This window comes from Budorcas taxicolor, chromosome 8 (assembly GCF_023091745.1).
Source record: "Budorcas taxicolor isolate Tak-1 chromosome 8, Takin1.1, whole genome shotgun sequence".
NCBI lineage: Eukaryota > Metazoa > Chordata > Mammalia > Artiodactyla > Bovidae > Budorcas > Budorcas taxicolor.
Genome location: NC_068917.1, coordinates 19,755,082 through 19,772,167, shown reverse-complemented (window position 1 = coordinate 19,772,167; position 17,086 = coordinate 19,755,082).

Genomic DNA, 17,086 nt, shown 5'->3' with positions numbered 1-17,086 from the left:
TAAGTATTTTGTAGTGCACAGGACTTCCCAGGTGGCTCAGTGGTAAAGAATCTGCCTCCAGTGCAGGAGACACAAGAGACAGGGTACAATTCCCAGACTGGGAAGATCCCCTGGAGGAGGAAATGGCAAACCACTCCTGTGTTCTTGCCTGGAAAATTCCATGGACGGAGGAGCGTGGTGGGCTACGGTCCATAGTCAGATACGACTGAAGTGAGTTAGCATGCATGCTGTAATAAGTACCATTAAGAAAAATAAAGTGGGGCAAGGGATAATTGTACATTATGGTGGGAAAGTTGTTGTTCAGTTGCTAAGTTGTGTCTGATTCTTTGTGACCTCATGGACTGCAGCATGCCAGGCTTCCCTGTCCTTCACTATCTCCCAGAGTTTACTGAAACTCGTGTCCATTGAGTCTATGATGCCATCCAACCCATCCTCTGTCTCCCTCTTCTCATCCTGCACTCAATCTTTCCCAGCTAAAAAAAAAAAAAAAAAAAAAAGGGAAAGAGGGCACAGTTTTAATATAATGCTCAAAGAAGAGTTCTCTAAGGATGTGGCATTTGATGGAAGCCATATTGATGGAAAGAAGTAAGCCATGTTGCTGCCTGGGGGAACCTAAACAGAGAGAATAGGAAGGGCAGAAACTTGAACTCAAGAAGCAGCAAGAAGGGTGTTACGGACTGAAATGGAATGATGAAGGAGAATGGTTAGAGGTGAGCCAGAGAGGTGAGCAGGGGCCAGCTCACGAGGAGGTGTAGTTTGTGTAAAGGAATGCTGAGCGCAGCCATTGGAGATTTTGAGCAGGGGCTGGACAGGATCTGAGTTAAATTTTTAAACATCACTCTGGCTACTGGGTAGAGAATTGATGTGGCGGTGGGGGATGGGAGGGTGTTATAGAGCAAGGGGGAGAACAGTTAGGAGTCTGTTGAAATAGAACAGGCAATAGATGTTGTTCTTGACCCAAGCACCTGGGAAAATAGAAATGGTATTTGTTGAGACAGAAAAGAGTAGGTAGGAACAGGTGTTTTAGTTTTTTTTTGAAATACATTAACAGTCTTTAGTTTACAAAATGGTTGTGAATATAAGTAACTTATCCCCCTGAACCATTAGTAAGTTGCCAATTTAATGCCCCATCATCACCTTTAAATACTTTGTATACTTCAGTGTCCAGAGTATTTAGCAATCAAAGTATTCAAATATTTATACTCCATGTGTTTATTATTAGTATTTCTACTAGCAAGGATGGTCTCCTAAATAACTGTAAAACCTTCATCAAAATTAGGAAAATAACATTGATGTACTTCTACCATCTGATTCGCAAACCACCTTCAAGTGTTTACAGTTGTCTCAGTAATGCCCAGGAGGATCCAGTTCAGAATCTTGCATTACATTGGGTTCTTATATTTCTTTGGTCTCCTTTAGTCTGTAAGAGTTTCTCAGTCTTTTATTGACTTTAATGACTGTCCCTGTTTTCTGTGCTGCATAAAAAAAATAACATAAATTTAGCAGCTTTAAACAGTGCATATTTATTATCTCAGTTTCTGGAAGTCAGGAGTCCAGACAGGACTTAGCTTCAGGGTTTCAGCAGGCTGCAGTTCACATGTTAGCCAGTGCTGTGGCCTCATCAGAGGCTTGAATGCAGAATGGTCTGCTTCATAACTCCTTCAGATTGCTGGAAGGATTCATTTCCTTGCTGCTGTAGGACTTCTGTTTTGTTGCCAAAGATTACATTAGCTCCTGCAGTTTCTTACCATGTGGGTTTTTTCCAACATGACCACTTCATGGGAGAATCCTCCTTCAAGGACAGAAGCTGAGACTCTGTGGGTGTGATGGAGCCTTATACATACTGTAATGTAATCATGATAGGGACATCCCATCAACCTTTGCTGTGTCCTCTTGGTTCTGCCCAAACTCAAGAGATAGGATTGCACAAAGACATTAACACCAAGAAGCTGAGATTATTGGTATTCATTTTAGGGTCTGTCTGGCACAATGACCTTGATGTTTTTAAGGATTACTTCATAGACTACTCCTCAATTTGGGTTTGTTTGATATTCCATCATGTTTATAATCCAGTTGATCCTTTTCCAGAATATTACAGATATGACTTTGAATTGTTCTCATTGTGTCGGTGGCTCATGATTTCAGTTTGCCTCTTTATTTATGTTCACCTTGTGGCTCAGCTGGTAAAGAACCCACCTGTAATGCAGGAGACCTGGGTTTGATCCCTGGGTTGGGAAGATCCCCTGGAGAAGGGAAAGGCTATCCACTCCAGTATTCTGGCCTGGAGAATTCCATGGACTGTATAGTCCATGAAGTCACAAAGAGTCGGACACAACTGGGTGACTTTTCCTTTTTTTTTTGATTCAGTTCAGTTCAGTTCAGTCGCTTAGTCAAGTCCGATTCTTTGCGACCCCATGAATTGCAGCACGCCAGGCCTCCCTGTCCATCACCAACTCCCGGAGTTCACTCAAACTCATGTCCATCGAGTTGGTGATGCCATCCAGCCATCTCATCCTCTGTCGTCCTCTTTTCCTCCTGCCCCCAATCCCTCCCAGCATCAGAGTTTTTTCCAATGAGTCAACTCTTCGCATGAGGTGCCAAAGTACTGGAATTTCAGCTTTAGCATCATTCCGTCCAAGGAAATCCCAGGGCTGATCTCATTCAGAATGGACTGGTTGGATCTCCTTGCAGTCCAAGGGATGCCACGAAGTGATGGGACCAGATGCCATGATCTTCGTTTTCTGAATGTTGAGCTTTACGCCAACTTTTTCACTCTCTTTCACTTTCATCAAGAGGCTTTTTAGTTCCTCTTCACTTTCTGCCATATGGGTGGTGTCATCTGCTTATCTGAGGTTATTGATATTTCTCCCGGCAATCTTGATTTTTTTGATTATTTGGGTTAAATCTGTGCTAGAGCTTCTCCACTGTAAAGTTACTCTTTGCCCTTTTGAAATTAATAAGTGTTTTGTGGAAAGTTACTTTAAAACTATTTAACTCTCCCATTTCTCTTCTCACTTAAAATCAATCAATCAACTTATTTAGTATGGACTTAGAGGTTTTGATTAAATTCGATGAGTTATAATCCACTACTATAATTATTTATTTTGATGCTGAAATTTCCCTGTATTTAGTCATTGAAAATCCCTTCAGAATGGCTTTTGACTTCTCATATCTCTATCGTTCTTTGAGTGCTTCCTTCCTTTTGGGAACAGTGAGTTTCTGTGGCTCATGTACTTTTATTGCCCCAATGCTGAGATCACCTATTACTCCAAGGAGCCCTGGACTAAAGAGAAAGATACATAAAAGCTGAATTCTGCAACCTAGTTGTTCTCATTGAGAGTGAAGCGTTGTTCTGAGGCCCTCTGAGTGGTCAGAGTTAGGGAATATTTACCTTTCTAGCTATCTTTCCTCATATGTATATTTGCATTTCCATATCTGTATCAGAGTCATGACTTTTCACCTATACCTCTAATTCCAACCCACTACCACAAAGTATATTCTAGGTTTTTTTTCCCCATTACATATTTGTAACTCCTTTCTTCAGCAGTGAGTAACTTGGCTCCCATTAGCCTTCTGTATTGTCTGATCAGTTATCCTATATGTGACCAATCTCACATTGTTGCTACACTGGCACACAAAGATACCCATCTTACCCCACACAGGCTTTGACATCCCTAGCCGGGCTGCTGTTATCCACCTCAACACTCCCTCTCCCAAACCGTGGGCACCCCCATCAACTTCCTCATGCTTCAACAATCCAGCCTGAGTCACATCTGATTGTCCTCACTCTGCTTGGGCTCTGACACCTCAAATTAAGTGTTTGTTTTAATCAAGCTTTTGTTCCAACGATCGTAAGAGGCTACTACAAGCAACTATATGCCAATAAAGTGGACAACCTGGAAGAAATGGACAAATTCTTATAAAGATGCAGGCTTCCAAGACTGAGCCAGGAAGAAATAGAGAATATGAACAGACCAAACACAAGTAATGAAACTGAAACCGTGATTAAAAATCCTCCAGCAAACAGAAGTCCAGGACCAGATGGCTTCACAGGTGAATTCTATCAAACATTTAGAGAAGAGTTACAGCTATCCCTTGGAAACTCTTTCAAAAAACTGTGGAGGAAGAAACACTGTCAAACTCATTCTACGAGGCCACCATCATCCTGATACCAAAACCAGACCAATTTATCACAACAACAACAAAAAATTACAGGCCAGTATCACTGATAAACGTGAACACAAAAATCCTCAACAAAATACTAGCAAACCAAATCTAACAATACATAAAAAGGACCATAAACTATGATCTAGTGGAATTTATCCCAGGGGTACAAGGATTTTTCAATATCTGAAAATCAGTGTGATACGCCACATCAACAAACTGTAGAATTAAAAAAGAAAACACAACAGGTGGATTCTTTACCAGCTGAGCCACAGGGAAGCCGAAGAATACTGGAGTGGGTAGCGTATTCCTTCTCCAGGGGATCTTCCTGACCCAGGAATTGAACCAGTGATCTCCTGCAGGAGGATTCTTTACCAACTGAGGTATCAGGGAAGCGCAATTGAAGAATGAAAACTATATAATCTCAACAGATGCATAAAAAGTTTTTGACAAAATTCAACACCCATTTATGATAAAAACTCCCCAGAAAGTGGGCAGAGAGGGAACTTACCTCAGCATAATAAAGGTCATAACAAACCCACAGTAAACATCATTCTTAATGGTGACAAATGGAAAACATCTCCTCTAAGATCAGGAATAAGATGAGATGTCCACTCTCACCACTATTATTCAACAGTTTTGGAAATCCTAGCCATGGCAGTTGGCAAAGAAAAATAAAAGGAATACAAGTTGGTTAAGAAGTGAAATTGTTACTGTTTGCAGAGGACATCATAAAAAAATCTACAAACAGTAAATGTTGGAGAGGGTGTGGAGAAAATGTTGATGGGAATGTAGATTGGTATAGCCATTATGGAGAGCAATATGGAGGTTCTGTAAAAATCTAAAAATAGAACTACCATATGGTCCAGTAATCCCATTCCTGGGCATATACCTGGAGAAAACCATAATTAAAAGGGACACGTGCACCCCAATTTTCATTGCACCACTATTTACAATAGTCAGGATATAAACGCAACCTAAATGTCCATCAGCAGAGGAATGGATAAGGAAGATGTGGTATGTACATACAATGGAATATTACTCAGCCATAAAAAGGCAAGTAATGCCATTTGCAGCAACTAGAGATTGTCATACTGAGTGGAATAAGTCAGACACAGAAAGACACGTTTATGATATCGCTTATATGTGGAATCTAAGAAGAAGGACACAAGTGAACTTATTTACAGAACAGAAGTAGAGTCACAGATGTAGAAAACAAATTTATGGTTGCCAGGGGATAAGGAAAAAGTAGGGATAAATTGGGAGGTTGGGACTGACATATATACACTGCTGCTGCTGCTGTTGCTGCTGAGTCGCTTCAGTCGTGTCTGACTCTGTGCGACCCCATAGATGGCAGCCCACCAGGCTCCCTGTCCCTGGGATTCTCCAGGCAAGAATACTGGAGTGGGTTGCCAGTTCCTTCTCCAATGCATGAAAGTGAAAAGGGAAAGTGAAGTTGCTCAGTCGTGTCCGACTCTTAGCGACCTCATGGACCGCAGCCCACCAGGCTCCTCCGCCCATGGGATTTTCCAGGCAAGAGTGCTGGAGTGGGCTGCCGTTGCCTTCTCCAATATATATTAAATAGATAACTAATAGGAACCTGCTGTATAGCACAGGGAATGCTACTCAATACTCTGATGGCCTATATGGCAAAATATTCTTTTCAAAAAACTGGATATAGTATATGTGTAACTGAATCACTTTGCTGTACATCTGTAACTAACACAACTTTGTGAATCAGCCATACTCCAATAAAAAGGGAAAAAAAAAATGAAAAAAGGACACTGCCTGGAGGTGAAGGGAAGCTTTTGTTTCTATTAATTGTTACAATTCTCTAACACAAAGTGACAGCTTTTTTTCTTTATGAAAGCAGCCACCAATATTATTATAACATCCCTTGACTATTAAGGGTCAGCTATGTTTATTTGTTGATTAATTGTGTAAATAAAATGTATGCAACAAGAGAAGTCATAACAGACACCTATTTTATGACTCTAATGAGTTGTGCACTCCAAGGCTCACTTTTGCTTCCTGATGTCATGGTACTAATCCCTCTTGAAAATACCTAGAGACGAGAGCAGGATTTAGGAAAGACAAAGAATCTTTTTCTTAGAGCAGCTGCCTTCCAGAAAGAAAGGATGCAAGAAACAATACACTGACATAAAGTTTGGATTGAAATTCTTTGTTTGTGAATTGGTAATAGCCTTTTTACTAGAAAACCGTGAAACTTTCTAAGAGCATTAGTAATTGGGAATCTTTACGTCTCCAGAAGTGTAAGCGCTGATACTTGAGGGTGGTGAATCCTGTAGAACTCATTGTGGGTTGTGATGCCACTTTCTTCAAGAGATACTGCAGCTGAATAAGATAATTTTTTTTAACCAAATAGCCCAGGGGGAAGATATATTTGAGATTCAGGGTGCATCTTTCGTGGAAAAGTGCAAAACAAAATGAAGAAACAAGGCAAATTTGATTGTCAGCCATTTTTATGATTTTGCTAATCTTTGTAGCCAAGTTTCAACAGCAGAAATATGAGCAAAGCAGGCTCTGTACTTGATTGGATTCAAAGCCCAAAGCCATTTGAGTGGATTCCAGTGCACATTAAAGACGGTTTTGGAAAGGCACTTCCAGTTTTTACAAGATCATTTTCTTTTTGTTTTCCTCCAATATTTCTAACATGCACAAAATATACTTTTGAAATCAGAAATCCTTTCCCTTTCTTGTCAAAACCAGATAAAAACAGTTCCAGAAACAGAAAGACATGTGGGCTTAGGTCCAGGATGCATCTGACGGTGTGCCCATTACAGACCTCCCGCAACACTGGGACGGGGGTACAGAAGCAGCCACAGCTGGAAAGTGAAACTGTTTAGACCAGCTGTTCTCCAATCGTGCGTCAGTATCACTTGGAAATTAAGAAATGAAAGTACTCTAGCCTCACCTCAGACCTTCAAAATCAGGAACTCCAGGGAGGGGGGCCAGAAGTCATATCTGGTTTTTAAACCACTGTGTTAGATTAAGCTACAGTTGACAAATGTTGAATTCAGTAGACTGTCTCCACCTCTCACATTTTCTTTTCAGAACATGAATGGTTTCTGTAACTCTTAACAGCGTGAAAAGTAGTGAAAGTGTTAATCACTCAGGTGTGTCCGACTTTGCAACGCTGTGAACTGTAGCCCACCAGGCTCCTCTGTCCATGGAAGTCTCCAGGGAGGAACACTGGAGTGGGTTGCCATTCCCTTCTCCAGGGGATCTTCCTGAAAGGAACCTGGGTCTCCTGCACTGCAGACAGGTTCTTTACTTCCTGAGCTGCCAAGGAAGCCCACTTAACACCATGGAGGCTAAGTTTTGAAAACATAACTTTTTCTTGTGTGTTTAAACAAATACTTTTCACACTCTTTTCTCATATGTGACCTGTATGCTGCTTAATACAAGAACTGGTGGGTAGTAATGATGGTAAATAGTTCTTCTTTTCTTGTCTCTCAGATATTGGCCTGCTATTCATTAACCAAAAGAGATGGAGATAAGATACTGGTACTTCTAAATGATCTAACGGTAATTTCAATGAGTAAATGGATAATTATTCTTTACGTAAATTGTACTCTTCAATTCAGTGTTTCAAATGTGGCAATTCTAACTGCAAAGCAAAACAAATTAAACATAACATATTCTTTGTCTTCCTGAACAAACTGATGTCTTTACATCAATAGAGTACTTTTAAAATTAGGATTAAACATATATCTCATTTTTTTCTGAAATTTCTATATTTTCCCCTTAAAAGCAAAAATTAAATACCTGTTGTCCTTATCATCCTTTCAGAAATTTTTAGCACTTTCATTTTCACATGTGTGCAAGTATCCACATGAAAAGTGGATGTCTAGACAGTGTTCCTCATGGTCTCCATTACTGTAGGCCCTGCATCCTTTGACAACCCACATTTCAGATAAATGTCAGTACTGCTGACACATATGCAGATATGCAGGCACATATCTATTCTAAGGAAAGACCTGCAGGATATATGAGAATACCCACATTTTGCATATCAGTTCAGTTCAGTTCAGTCGCTCAGTCACGTCTGACTCTTTGCGACCCCATGAATTGCAGCACGCCAGGCCTCCCTGTCCATCAGCAACTCCCCGAGTTCACTCAGACTCACGTCCATCGAGTCAGTGATGCCATCCAGCCATCTCATCCTCGGTCATCCCCTTCTCCTCCTGCCCCCAATCCCTCCCAGCATCAGAGTCTTTTCCAATGAGTCAACTCTTCACATGAGGTAGCCAAAGTACTGGAGTTTCAGCTTTAGCATCATTCCTTCCAAAGAACACCCAGGGCTGATCTCCTTCAGAATGGACTGGTTGGATCTCCTTGCAGTCCAAGGGACTCTCAAGAGTCTTCTCCAACACCACAGTTCAAAAGCATCAGTTCTTCGTTGCTCAGCCTTCTTCACAGTCCAACTCTCACATCCATACCTGACTACTGGAAAAACCATAGCCTTGACTAGCTGGACCTTAGTCGGCAAAGTAATGTCTGTGCTTTTAAATACGCTATCTAGGTTGGTCATAACTTTTCTTCCAAGGAGTAAGCGTCTTTTAATTTTATGGCTGCAGTCACCATCTGCAGTGATTTTGGAGCCCAAAAAAATAAAGTCTGACATTGTTTCCACTGTTTCCCCATTTATTTCCCATGAAGTGATGGGACCAGATGCCATGATCTTCGTTTTCCGAATGTTGAGCCTTAAGCCAACTTTTTCACTCTCCTCTTTCACTTTCATCAAGAGGCTTTTGTGCTAGTGTTTACCTTAGCCTACCTAGCAATGGTTCTCAGTACTAGATCTATGTAAAATCATCTCATACTCTTGTTTAAAAGTTCAGAATCTGTGCATCTCTTCAGATTATTGATTTAGTGTTTGGGGACTGAAATCTAGAGGAAGAATATAGATCATCGATGAGCATGCAGGTGTGCTTTGTGATCTCGGTGAGGTAGCAGTGAGCAGCGGTGTGAAGCAAGATCTTCATTCCCTGCCCAGGAATTGGACCTGGGTAGCTTGGATGAGACCCAGATATGCTCATCACCAGACCAGCAAGGGCTAGAGGCTAGAAGCTATTTTCCCTGGAAATTTGCCCCCAGTGAAAAATGTGTTTAACACAGAGGCAGAAACTGTGAATGCAGGTACAGAGTTTATTATTAGAGACGTAGCACAACAACAAGTGGGAGAGCATATGGAGAAATGGTTTGTTTAGTTAAGACAGAAGCAAGGCAGAGATGCACACCTGGAAAGAAAGGGGTGTGCTTCTGGTGAGGAGGAGCGCGGTAAAGAGGTGGTTAAGTCATTTATACGGGGCAGTTCTTCCGGCTCTTTGTCTTCCTTTAGGCCAGTTATCTGGCTTCTTTTTCCACATCTGACCTACCTTTGAACCCTCTGGGTGCGCACATACCCCTCAGCCAAGATGAATCTCGAAGTGAAGGCTTCTGGGAGAAGCAGGACTCATTGTGGCCTCGTGTTATCCCTTGACTGTTGACCCACAGAGAGCCTTTCTATGTGTGTGTAATATCTCCCTTGTCCCAAAAAAACTGGGAGCAGAGATGCCTTAATTCTTTACTCAGTCAGAGTTTTGCCCATCTTTGTTCTAGCCATGACTGTTACCTTGACTATTGCCATGACTGTTACCTTGACTATTGCCATGACTATTGCCTTAAGGTGTTTACAAGAGACAAACACTGGCTATTACCCTGTTTCTGCTGTTAGTTCCATTTCAGAGGGCAAACGGGAGGCTGATTGTAAGTGCCTCAACTTGAGTCCATCTATCTTTTGTCTCAGGAAATGCTAACAGTTTAAAGTATCCAGCCTGAAGCCCACTTCTTCATGTCCCGTGAAATGCAAACAGGCGGCCAGTTGTAAATGTCTAACCTGGAGCCCACCTATCTCCTACATCATTTGCAGGTCTTCAGGGGCCAGACACTGAGAAGAACAGTCCGGGGGTCCCCCTTGATTCTGTGCCTATTAACATTCACATTGGTATAAGAGGATTTGTTGCTAAATGCAGAAACCCTCATTCCTGCCACCATTCAGACATCACTCTGGGTAGTGGTGGGTGGAAGGGTTAGGAGAATCTTGTGATCAGGTGGCACCTTTCCAGGATCAGGCTCCTTGAACTGGTTTTGAAACACCCTGAATGAAGGTAGTAATGTCAGCTCGCTTCATGACATTCTGAGCACAGTGAGCCCTCAGAATTCAGCGACCACATGCACCACCAGTGAGGAAGACAGTGGTCTCTTCTGCATTCTGGCCTTCTTTCATAGGAATCTCTGGGAATATCCAGAGACATGATCATTTGTGTGGACAGTGCCGTTCTCAGGATGGCTAAGGCGAGGGGTCAGGTTTTTCTGGCTGACTCTGGAAATGTGATATGGGTGATGGGGAGTGGACCAGGAAAAGGAGAGTCTGGGCTCTGAGTGGCGACTATCCTAACTTGGAACACATTTGAAGGACTTCTCTGGAGTCCTTCTTTGAAGAACTTCTATATCTCAGAAATAATAATGGGACAGCTTGAGGGTCAGGCTAAGTTCTTCACATTATTTTAGTTAGGTCTATTAAGGCAGAAGATACTTGGGCCTTACATTTTATGAACCCTGGTATGCGTTTTTTTAAAATCTATCTTGGGGGAAGTCATTGTACTGAAGGAGCATCACTCACTGATGTTGTTAGATGGATGTTGTCCTCACTGAGGACAATTAAAAACTGTTGGGTACTGTATAAAATAGAGCAGTGTTATTTCACTGCAGGAACCTTTTTCATATCTGAACTCTTGAGGAGGTGCGTGAGTGACAGATACTGCCAGTCCTTGGCCCATTGGTGAATTCAGCCATTCAGAAGCCAGAAGTGTCCTGGCTGTGGGTGGTCTGCAGGAATTCTTTATTCCAGCTACAAAAATTCAGTAATTATACTGTGTTCCTGAAGTATTTTATTAACTTTAGTTCAGTTCAGTCACTCAGTTATGTCCAACTCTGCGACCCCGTGGACAGCAGCATGCCAGGCCTCCCTGTCCATCACCAACTCCTGGAGTTCACTCAAACCCATGTCCATTGAGTTGGTGATGCTCTCCAACCATCTCATCCTCTGTTGTCCCCTTCTCCTCCTGCCTTCAGTCTTGCCCAGCATCAGGATCTTTTCCAATGAGTCAGTTCTTCACGTCAGGTAGCCAAGGTATCGGAGTTTCAGCTTCAGCATCAGTCCTTCCAATCAACACTCAGGACTGATCTCCTTTAGGATGGACTGGTTGCATCTCCTTGTAGTCCAAAGGACTCTCAAGAGTCTTCACCACCACAGTTCAAAAGCATCACTTTTTCGGCACTCAGCTTTCTTTCCAACCCTCACATCCAACTTTCTTTCCAACTCTCACATCCATATGTGACTACCATAGTTTTGACTAGACAGACCTTTGTTGGCAAAGTAATTATTAACATCAGTTGAAACAAATACCTGGGGGTGATGACAAATAACATACTTATAAAATATAGAGGAAAATCCTTGTGCTGTAAGAGAGGTCATGAGAAGGACAGAAAGTTTGCATCAGAATAGAAAGGACCCAAAGCTTTTGCCTTTGGGAGAATGCAGCTCTTCGACACAAATAAGAGCTTCTTTCGTGAGAGCCACCATTTTGTCCTGGTGGATTCATTAATTTATTAGGTTTGTGGATGGTGGGGTTGGGCATCCATAGGTGACTGGAGTCATTGAGCCATCATGGTTTCTTGGAGGTTTCCTGGAGGCCAGGAAGAGATTCTTGTCATGGAATGTGGGATTGCTTCCACTATTATGTACATCAGTGATTTTTATCTGGTAGAGAGAATGAGCTGATGGGGCCTCAAGGGCATTCTTTTACTTGTTGAAAACAAGTCATTGGCTTTCAAGTAGGGATAACTAAGCACCCAAAAAGTTGTAAATAATAAAATGTATCTAAAGTGTGTGTACACCTATGGAACGCTTAATAGTTTAAATTAGAGAAGAAAAATAACAAGCGAGTTATGCCTTTTTCCCCCTCTCTTGAGGATCTCTCACACTTTTATCCTTCTTGCTTGAGAACTGTAAAAGTGATCAATCTTAGATTGGGAAATGTTTTCCTAATACAACTAACTATGGTATATGAGTATAATAAATTACTGGAATTTATTAAATGATGACTAAGTGAATTCAGGTAGCTGCATGAAAAATCTATGTTAAATAATACTAAATAAAAAATAATTTGAACATTTAGGTAAATAGTGATTTCACTGAATGCCAATGATGTCTCTGTAATGATAAGGGTTAGGAGGGGCCCAGCTTTATGATAAACTTATTGTTTTAAAATTAACGCTATTGCAGTATAATTAATATGCAATAAAATGCACCAGTTTTGAAAGTGTTCAGTTCAATGACCTTTTGCAAATGTACACAGCTGCGTGTCTGCCATCTCAATAAAGACCTTCTCATTATTCCAAGAAGCTGCCTCATGCCTCCGTGTAGTCAGCTCTCTCTACTACCCCTGTCTCAGTCAACTACTGGTCTGCTTTCTGTTCCTGTAGATTAGTTTTGGTTTCCTAGAATTTCATACAGGCTGAATCTTACACTTTCTTTTGTGTCTGGCTTCTTTCTTCAGCATAATAATAGTAATGTTCATTTGTTGTTACTCAGATCAGAACTTCATTCCTTTTCACTGCTTGAGTATTATCTATTGTGTGGGTATGTGTGGGTATTGTGTGGGTTTCTATATTCAGTTATGGATGGAATTCTGGGTTGTTTCCAGCTTTTGGCTATCATGGATAAAGCTTTCCTGACCATTTCTGTGAGTCATTGTATGAACATATGTTTTTATTTCTTTTGAATAAATATATGGAGTGGAACTGCTGGCTAAACATTCTGTTTAAAATGTCTTTATTTATTTTGCTTTTGCATCTTTTGTGATTTGGTCTATTTTAGCCTCCAATAAATACCTCTGTGTTTGTAGCACAATCATTTGATCAGAGTTATTCTGATGGAAAAGAGCCATTGTCTGGTTTTCTTTTTAGTTGATGTTTAACTGGCTGGGCTCTGGAAGCAGTCCAGATCCACGGCAATTTCTTGTGTAGCGTTGCCTCTATTTCAGGAAACTGAAACCATGTCTTAGTTTATAAGAGGAAAAGAAGAAATACTCTCTGCGGTAAAATTTAGGAAGACAAGAACTAGAGACAGAGGGACAGTTGAGTGTCCGAATCATCAGCAAATGAGTTGGCTGGAAAGACTTGGTCGGCAAAAGGATTAAGATGAGCACAGAGGCAGGAGACTTAAGTCTCTTGAATAAATACCAAAGGGTAAATGCTGAGCACAGAACAGACTTCATAGTCATGCATCGGCAAGACCTTTCCATCTTTCAAATACGGAAAGTGACAAAACACCAACATGTCACTTTACCCTGGGTTCTTTAGAAATTCTCCGAGATGATAACTTTTAGGAATATAATACTTTCTCATGAAAAGAAAGCAGACGTAGGGTCCTTTTCTTTCTTTATGGCTGTGCTGGGTCTTCATTGGTTTGTGCTGGCTTTCTCTAGATGCAGCAATCAGGGGGTTGCTCTCTACTTGTGGTGTGCAGGCTTCTCACTGCGGTGTCTTCTCTTGTTGCAGAGCATGGGTTCTAGAGCCTGGGCTTCAGTAGTTGTGGTGCACAGGCTTAGCTGCTCCAGGGTGTATGGGATCTTCCCAGACCAGGGATTGAACCCATGTCCCCTACAACTGGGAGGCAGATTCTTTACCACTGGGGTGCCAGGGAAGTCCCAGTACATTTGTTTCTTAAAAGCATATAATGTTGGATGTTAGAGAATCCTGCCACATCAGAAGGATTGTTCTTTTTTCTACAAAACAGATTTTGTTTTCTTTCTTTCTCTTAAATCCAGATATAAGCTAGTTCCATCTACTGCTTGAAAGCATCTTTTAATGTGATTTTGTAATCAGCATTTGTTTGCCTAAAAGGCACAGTTACTCACTCATATCAGTTCAAGCAAAAATGTACATGGAAAAAATATAAGGCTGTATCACTAAACTAACAGTAGGAAGTATGGCCAGTTTTCATGGGCACTGGGCCAGGAGGTGGAAAGCCAGTGGGAATGCAGGAGTTCTGTCTCTGACGCTGCCATTCTCTGAATCTTACTCTGTGTCTGTGTCTCCTTCACTGTGTCTCTATTACAGTACAGTAAGTTCTTTCAACTCTCATTCTCTGCAAGTCTCCTTCATTCTCTCCTCTACTGGATGGTTTGAGCGTCTGATCCATAGCCTCAACTCCTTTTTTTTTTATTAATATTTTTTGATGTGGACCATTTTTTAAGGCTTTATTGCACTTACTAAAATATTGCACTGTTCTGCTCTTTTGGTGGTGAGGCATGTGGAATCTTAACTCCCTGGCCAGGGGTCGAACCTACACCCGCCCTGGACTGGAAGGCAACATTTTAGCCACTGGACCATCAGTAAACTCCCTCTACTCCTTATTAATGAGGCTTTCTTTGATACCAGCTCTGATTTCAACTCTACATAGTCTTTCAGCTTTTCCTGACAATAATCTATGTGTCTAAGAGTTTAAATTCTCAAGAGAGAAAGAGAGAGAATCCCATTGGTAACAGAGAGGCCAATAGGTTAACAGGCATAGAGAAAGCTCTCCATCTTTTGTCCAATAGCTCATAGAGTTCTAAGCTGGTCACTTAGCCCTTCCCCTTTAAATAAGGACCAGGAGTGGGGGAACTTAAAGAAAACTTGGGCATGGCTGGCACAACAGAATGATATGTCCAGTATGAATAAGCATCTACTTACTGAAAGTGGTAGAAAACCTGTCATAGTAGGCAGCAGTCATCTAATGCTTCCAGTAGATAGAAAAGCAGGCAGGCCAGTAGGCCAGCAGTATCAGACTATGCAGTTAGTCACACTACAAACTTTGTAGTTATTTTGAAAGAACATTCTTTCCTCAAGTCTAATTAAAATTGGCTAGATTGCCAATGGCCTGCTAACTGATTTGACTTAAAACAGCTACCATTAATGCGTATTGGATAAAGCATGAAGAGTAAGTGCAGAGGTGAGTCAGTTTAAGGGATAGTGTCTTAGCATCTGCATAGTATTGAAGAAAATATCTGAGTGTGGCCATGTCTGCTATATTGCCATCATCCCATCCAGCATTTTAGGATCCAAGCCATGAACCCAGAGCCTGTATTTTGAATAGTCTAATGTGTCATAATACTTGGATTTAATGGAAGCCAGCTATCAGCTTTGGGTTACTTTGTCTTTAACTCATCAGAGTGTAAATGGGCTTCAAGGTAATTTTTAATCTATATGTAAATTAGCTGTTTCTATAACAGCCGTAGTATGAATTTGAGTATTTGCAGACAAGAAGAATTGGATGCAAGCAATATTTTGAAAATAATGTCAAGAAATAGGCTGTACAAATGATACATGGCATTCAGTGAATTTGAATATAGGTTATATTAAGACACTTTCAATGAAATTATTGTCACTGAAAATTTTCTGGGGCTGATAATGCATGAAGTAATGTATAAAACAGAAGGTGAAAATAAGATTTTATTGGAGGTTGTCAAATGATGCTAAAGGTCACACAGTAAAGAGCTTCCATTTGGCAGATTTCATATAAAATTTGATTGTATTTTACTGAATTCATTTTCTACTTAAATAGTAAAGTGCCTTAAATTTAAAGTGATTACAACTCTTTGGTTTTTTAATATGAAAATGACATGCTTTATCTATTATTTAAAGCTAAGTTTATTAGTCAATAAGCTTGTCTTGTATTTCTCTCTGTAGGCAGATGAAAAAATCATGAAATCTTTATTTTTTTCTTAATTTTGATCAGTGTGAAAGCTGTGTTAGTATTTGATCTCCTAAATCTTCTAATCAATTATTTCTTTTTAAGAAACAGTGTAGCAGGAAAAGGCAATGGCACCCCACTCCAGTACTCTTGCCTGGACAATCCCATGGATGGAGGAGCCTGGTAGGCTGCGGTCTATGGGTTGCTGAGAGTCAGACACGACTGAGCGTCTTTACTTTCACTTTTCACTTTTATGGATTGGAGAAGGAAATGGCAACCCACTCCAGTGTTCTTGCCTGGAGAATCCCAGGGACGGGGGAGCCTGGTGGGCTGCCGTCTATGGGGTCGCACAGAGTTGGACACGACTGAAGCGACTTAGCAGCAGCAGCAGCAGCAGTAGCACAGGGAAATGGTCTGAAGGACGTTAGTGAAAATTGTCATTTAGTCGTTAAGTCGTGTCTTTGTGACCCCCTGGACCATGGCCCACCAGGCTCCTCTCTCCATGGGATTTCCCAGGCAAGAATACTGGAAAGGGTTGCCATTTCCTTCTACAGGGGGTCTTCCCAACCCAGGGATCAAACCCAAGTCTCCTGCGTTGCAGGCAGATCCTTTACCTCTGAGCCACTGGTAATAAAAGTTACAGATGTTCAAAATTCATTAAAAGTTCAATGGGTATTAGTCTCCAAAAGTACAAGGAACACAATAGAAAGCATGAAAAGTACAGAATGGCTTATTATAACTACCATTTTTCCTTCTCTAACAATTTAGTTAAATGGAAGGTGGAATATTGTCAGAGGCAGTGTCTGTACCAAAGTTAACTAGTAACTTCAGAACACACAACTTGATGTTTTTTAGTTGCAACTGGTTTTAATTCAGTATGCTTTGAATTCATTTCCAAAGGGGGATAAATATATTTGTTAATAACTAGACCATTCAGGTATGACCTAAATCAAATCCTTTATGATTATACAGTGGAAGTGAGAAATAGATTCAAGGGACTAGATCTGATAGAGTGCCTGATGAACTATGGACGGAAGTTCATGACATTGTACAGGAGACAGGGATCAAGACCATCCCCAAGAAAAAGAAATGCAAAACCAAAATGATTGTCTGAGG